At 36.9% G+C, this 6,000-nt stretch overlaps 1 protein-coding gene across 1 annotated transcript in view; it reads right to left on the reverse strand.

The window, feature by feature from the left end:
• chas (chascon) overlaps positions 1–5,671 on the reverse strand; it is a 27,536-nt gene extending 21,865 nt beyond the window's left edge. The window contains exon 1 of the mRNA XM_069058131.1: positions 5,521–5,671. The gene's annotated coding sequence lies outside the window, so the exon portion shown is untranslated. The remainder of the gene's footprint in view (positions 1–5,520) is intronic.
• Between the last annotated feature and the right edge of the window lie 329 nt (positions 5,672–6,000).

Here is a 6,000-nt window from a genome sequence, read left to right on the forward strand (position 1 = left end):
TATTTAAAAAAAATATTATGTATTATTTATTTATTGAACTTGCTCCACACTTTTGGGTTGCCTCTTTAAAGAGCACTATCGCGGACACGGAATCTTGGACGATTTGTCATTCGATTGACATAAAAATCTAAAACTGGCTTTAGGTGAAACTAACCTCACTTTCGATTTTTGTAATTTTTATCACATTGACATGCCAAAAATAAACGCTCAAATGTCAAATAGTTTCAAACGTCAATCATGATGACAGTAAAGCGTGGCTTACATTGACATTTTTTAAATTGACATGAATTTGACGTCTAAAATTCCGTGTCCGCAAAGGTACCATAAAATGGCCGCTGCCGACGAAACAAAACCAAAAACAACATTGTGTATCATAAATTTCATATTCGAGCCCCTGTCAGTGAGGATAATAATTAGGATTATTCCCCTGTCATAAATTAGGAATTACGCTTGTCTTTCTAACAGCGCAGCGGTCTGACTCCCTGGGGAAAATGGTTATTGGTTACATTTTGCTAGAAGCCATTGGCACTTATTTCATCAGCATTCTATCATCAATATATCAATCTGAGACAAAAATCCGTAAGAGGAAGCAATAGTTCTTGCCACAAAAAATTGAGATAAGGTGTACAATTTAGAGCAGTTAATAAAAAGCAGATATAACGAGAAGATTTTACTGTACATATCTTGTTCGAAGTTCAAATTACCAAGAAACTTGTGTATTTTTTTTAGTTACCAAACACTAAGTAACTGTAAACGAAGATTGTCTTATATAGATAAGTTTTAGATATTTTTTAAAGATTTTTTTGCAAAAATTTCAAACTAATAATTCCTTTATACATATGTACTTATTATACCAAACTGTAAAACAACAGTATTATTTATTTCTTCTCTTAGGTATTTATCTACAGCACTAATACAACTTTGTAAATGTATTGTGGGTTGCATTTTCAATTCCGTCGGGCTCGTTATCATTGTATGTATTACCAGAAAAATGAACGAATCTTGATTGTGTGTTGCGATTTGCCCTTCATACCCCTTCTCGATATAAATAATTTAGTTTTTAAAACAAGAAATTTAGTTACTATCAAAATACAGGGTTATTCACGAGACTTCCGATGAAAATTTCGTTATATGCAACCCAAAATACAGAAACCCCTAGAACTTGATATTTTGTTTGATTCGAAATAAATTAATCATGACATTTTCTCTTTATTGAGGTTATGAGCAAAAGTTAATATAAATGTCAAAACTGACATGACAGACAATCGTTGATTTAAGTATTACTTTTTATAAATTTAGGAACCTAGAAACCATTGGAAATTGTAGTTTCAGTTGCATATAACAAAATTTTTCATCGGAAGTTTCTCGTGATTAACCCTGTATCTATCAAGGTTTTAAACCAAAAGAAAAATTTTTATACCTAGTTTTTGTTTTAAGTTTGTTTCTTGTATTTACATTTCTTTTATAAAAATCTAAAGCTCTTTTAGTTCCTAAATAAATACAAATTTTTACACTACTTTCAGTAACAACAAATACAACAATATGAGTCAATAACACCGTTTATAACAGTTCAATAACACTGAAAAAACTTCGGCAAAGTAACTCAAGGTGATTTTGATCAGCAAACTTTTAAAATTTTTGTGAACAATTATCTCGCAGTATATGGCAAAAAGTTATTACTTTGCGTTAGAAATTAATGCAAGTAGTCTAAAACGTGCGCACTACATTTCAAACAAGTTAAAATTGTATTGAGATAATTGCGTGAGTCCGAATACTTCTTATGAATTAGAGACAATTACAGTTGCGCAATCACATTTTTGATGCTAATTGCTTCTGAAGGTATTTTTGTGCAACAGTAACTGACAGGTGTAGATTAAATTATTAAACCATTTTAATTTTAGATTTGTCATGTTGACTTGTCAGTTTTGACAAGAGGTAAATATTTTCTATTCAAAATTTATTGTTAAAAATGTACACAGCTGTAGGTATTGAGAAACAGTGATTATGATGTTTAGCAATCGATCAAATTGATAAAATAAACAAATCTTTTCAAGCCGAAAATTCGCCTAAGCTCTGAGATTTTCACAATCTTATTGAGATTTTGATAAAATTAAATCGAATTCAAGTACCCGGTGACTGTTTTTTTCATACGTTGGTAATACCACTGTTGGTCATTCTGCTGTCAATTCGATTTTAATCTGATAGTTAACTAAACATAGGCGTACTGGCCATTTTGACACAATAAAATGTCAAAATGACGTTTTGTACATCAATGTGTTAATTAAGATATCAGGTTTGCCAAAGTAATTTTTGAAAAATGTTCACAACTTGAGAAAAAAAAGTCACATTTATTTATAGTGACCCGATATTTTTAGGATATTGGCTCTAACTGATTATCTTTTTTTTCTTCCGATGGTATAATCGTTTCTACCATATGGCGTTATGGTTTTGTTTTATTTTTTAATATTCTACTCCAAAATAAACGTTAAACAAGTTCACAAAAATGATGATCAAAGTGAGGTTATGTATCTGAACGAAATGTCAAAACATATTAACTACAAAGACGACTTAGGTACTGTTGTAAGATTGTTGGTTAGATTGTCACAAATTTAAAAAATTTCCCTGCCTGATTATGCCCACGTCAACAAAGTGTCAAAAAATTGAGAAAAAAATGACAATTAATGTCATACAACATGATGATAGGTTATGATATTTACGACTGTTTTACAATGGAGCATTTTCGATTGCGTCAAAGAATGACCTTGACGACCAAAATTTATTGCTCGCGACTGTACGTTTGTAAAAGAGAAAAATATGGCCAACTTGACCAAGATGTTTTTAAGCACTCGTTATACAGTGTGTTGCAGTTCAAATGAAGAGTGTCTGATATTTAGGGTATTTTTAGGAGTAGAAATTTGAGTTTTTACACAGTTGCAGAACTTGAATCTTGTGAGGTATGTTAGATTTCAAAATGGTTGTCGACACAGTGGGCCATAAGAATGCACACCGGCCTCTAGATTTCGTTAAAAAAAAGTAACTAAATAATAAATATCAATTTTGACAGTTTGAGGTTATGATCTAAAAGTGAGAAATAACAATTGTTTATATGTGTTGTTGTCAGATATTTTTTGGTTAGCAGCGTTATTTATTAAACGATTGTCTAAAAACAGGAAATCCTAAGACGTTCCTTGAAATGTTCTTAACAATTCAAAGCTTTTAATCAAATGTTTTCAAGAGCACCAGATAGGTGCTCTTCAGTGACCAGGTCAATCCCCAGATCCCAATCCCATTGAGAATCTGTGGGACGAGGTGGGTGACCGCGTTGGAAGCCGAACCCACAAAAATGGAGACAAATTATTTGCCAATCTCTTGAAAGAGCAGAATAATAAGTCTGAAACCTCAATTAAGACCCATCGTCGTTGTCTCGTCCTAGGAAACGGACAAGTATTTACCAAGTCTTGCAAAGGATTTCTATCGATTTTCCATACTTGTGAAATTAAAAATTTTTACTCTGCAGTGGATTTATTTACTTCTTGGATTTCTACACCTGACTGATGATGGATGGATGAATCATCCAATGCGTGTACCTATTATTCACTACCGCTCGTATGAAATTTCGATGAGTGCACTTCAAGGAACAAATTATCTCTTCGCTATAAATTCTAATTTATGCATTCATAATACTTGCTCCATAATTAGCGATGCAGTTGCATTACGGATTCAATAATTCCACCGAAGTTTGAGCATTTTTGTTACGTAATGGAAATTTCGGCCTTATTATAATTTCATATTTCTTATGAAACTAGTTAGTTTTCCAAGCACTGAAAGAGTTGAGTCATAGCAGCGAATCGTGTACCAATTCAAGGTATATTTAATTCAATTAAGACCTGCCAGGTTACAAGAATAGGCGCCATTATTTAACCGGAGATTTAATTTACTTATCTTTTTCCAGAGTTAATTTGCGAAAATGACCGTCATTTTTTTGTAATAAGGCTATTATGCAATGATGATTGATAATCCCAAATAAACTGAGCGAGCAGAGGTCGAGTCTCAGTTTCATGGTCAGCGAAGACAATCGTGTTGTGAAGAACTCGCCGTGAGACTCTCACACACAATTTTTTGCCAAATATTCGGCGACATCTGGCGATATCGAAAGTGATCTTGATCTAGTTATAGATGGATTTCTCACCGGAGAAATGACACATTAGGCGCCGGATTTTCCTTCCTGGCTCAAAATCTTGTCGAGAAAGTGATTTTTCCGTCGAAGAGCAATTTCAAGAATGGCCACCGTTGTCGGTTTTGTTTATTTCCAAGCAGCTGTCGCGACTGGATCTTTTTAAGGATGCGGATTCTTAAGAGAGTCCGGTTACGATTAGATCTAATCGCTTTGGGGCCCCATCGAGTCCAGTTGTTGAGATTTTTTCTTCTTCTTCGTTCTCTCATACGCAACTAATTTACTGTCGTCTAGACGGACCCGCGGTCTTAAATTATGCAACTGGCCATCAATAGTAAAAACCGTAATAGTTCCCAGAGGCTCTAATTGGATGTTTAAGTATGATAAGTGTCCGATATTAAATCGCAGACAAACTAGGCATACTCGTTTCTCTCGTGGTATCCTTTTATAGGCAACCAAGGAGTCGAGCGAGGACCCCAGCAGATCAACTCTTGTATATTATTGCATCGCCGTGACTGCATGACTCATCGACAACCATCATTTTTGTCGCTCACTTGATATTTTTGCACCCCGAGTTATTGTCATAACTGGACTCCCGGTTATGCAAATTGGTCAACGAACTGTTAATCGGATTCATTAACAACCTTGCCCATGTGATTCACTTTTGGGCAATGAACTAACCTTCGAGAGTCGATACAAAAAAAGCGAGAACCTTGCGGACGGCATTGTTTACCCAAAAGGGTACCAAGGAGAGTCTTGACCGAAATCGCGCATGTTCTTCCATGCCGCATTGTTAATGGTACGTGTACAGAAAAACATATGCGCTCCGATGAGAAATCTAGTTACCTTACAGGTACCAAGGTCATGCGACATATGTGCGTCATCTCGACGAGAACCATCTTGGTACGTGATGCGGATAGTATCGAATTTTTGACCCTTGGTTCGGAGGCATTTCCGGTACTAGCGAGTACCAGTTCTTCGAATCTTCGCATCCAATTAAACAACAGCATTTCAGCGATTATTTATGGTGGCGTTATCGATTATTGTTCAACAGCACTACAGTACGGACGTGGGCAATACTAACGACTTTCTACACAGGTTGGCATTCCGGAGATTTCAACGCCGGATCAGAGAGGAAGCCTTTTTCTGTTGCGCCTCCCGGTGCCGCCCTTGACCGAGATCGCACGGGTGGTGCTCCGGTACTACCCCCAGACCTTTGCATATTCGCGGACACCAACAATTCGTACAAATATAGGCATGACTTCAGAGCCGGCCAATGTTGACAGTGTTGACAGTGGCGGTTCGGGGCCCGGATCGATAGGTACAGAAATCAAAGTGGTACTTACTGCTCGGTGTAATCCCGATTTAGGCGAGGATCACCATTTTGTCACTTCACTGGGAGCAGAATACACGTTGGTGTGTGCGTGTTAATCGTCAGCGGCTCCAACAGCCGAGGTACGTTTTCTGCGAGTGTCGCAGCGTGTTTGAGAAACGCGCCGTGCCTCGCCTTGGTGCCTACAGATCACCTTGCAGTGGTACTCGTAAGTCGCGTGTAGGTGTTAGCCAGCACCGATTGCGCCTATCTGTCAATGGTACAGAACACGACTCTCCGGGCCGCGTGTTTACCAGGAACTGATCGTGTTTATGGCATTTTCCAGAAGCGGATGGGGTCACCTGGATTTCGCGCATTTTCTAGGTGGGATGCTCCACGAAATTCTTCAATAATGTTATTATTTTTTGAGGACGACTGAGAGGTGGACAGTTTTGGAGCGGCTGTTTTTGGATTGTTTTATTGGGACGAGTGAATGAGGAAACGAGTATTTGTG

The sequence above is a fragment of the Tenebrio molitor genome, chromosome 9 (genome assembly GCF_963966145.1).
Source record: "Tenebrio molitor chromosome 9, icTenMoli1.1, whole genome shotgun sequence".
Taxonomy (NCBI): Eukaryota; Metazoa; Arthropoda; class Insecta; order Coleoptera; family Tenebrionidae; genus Tenebrio; species Tenebrio molitor.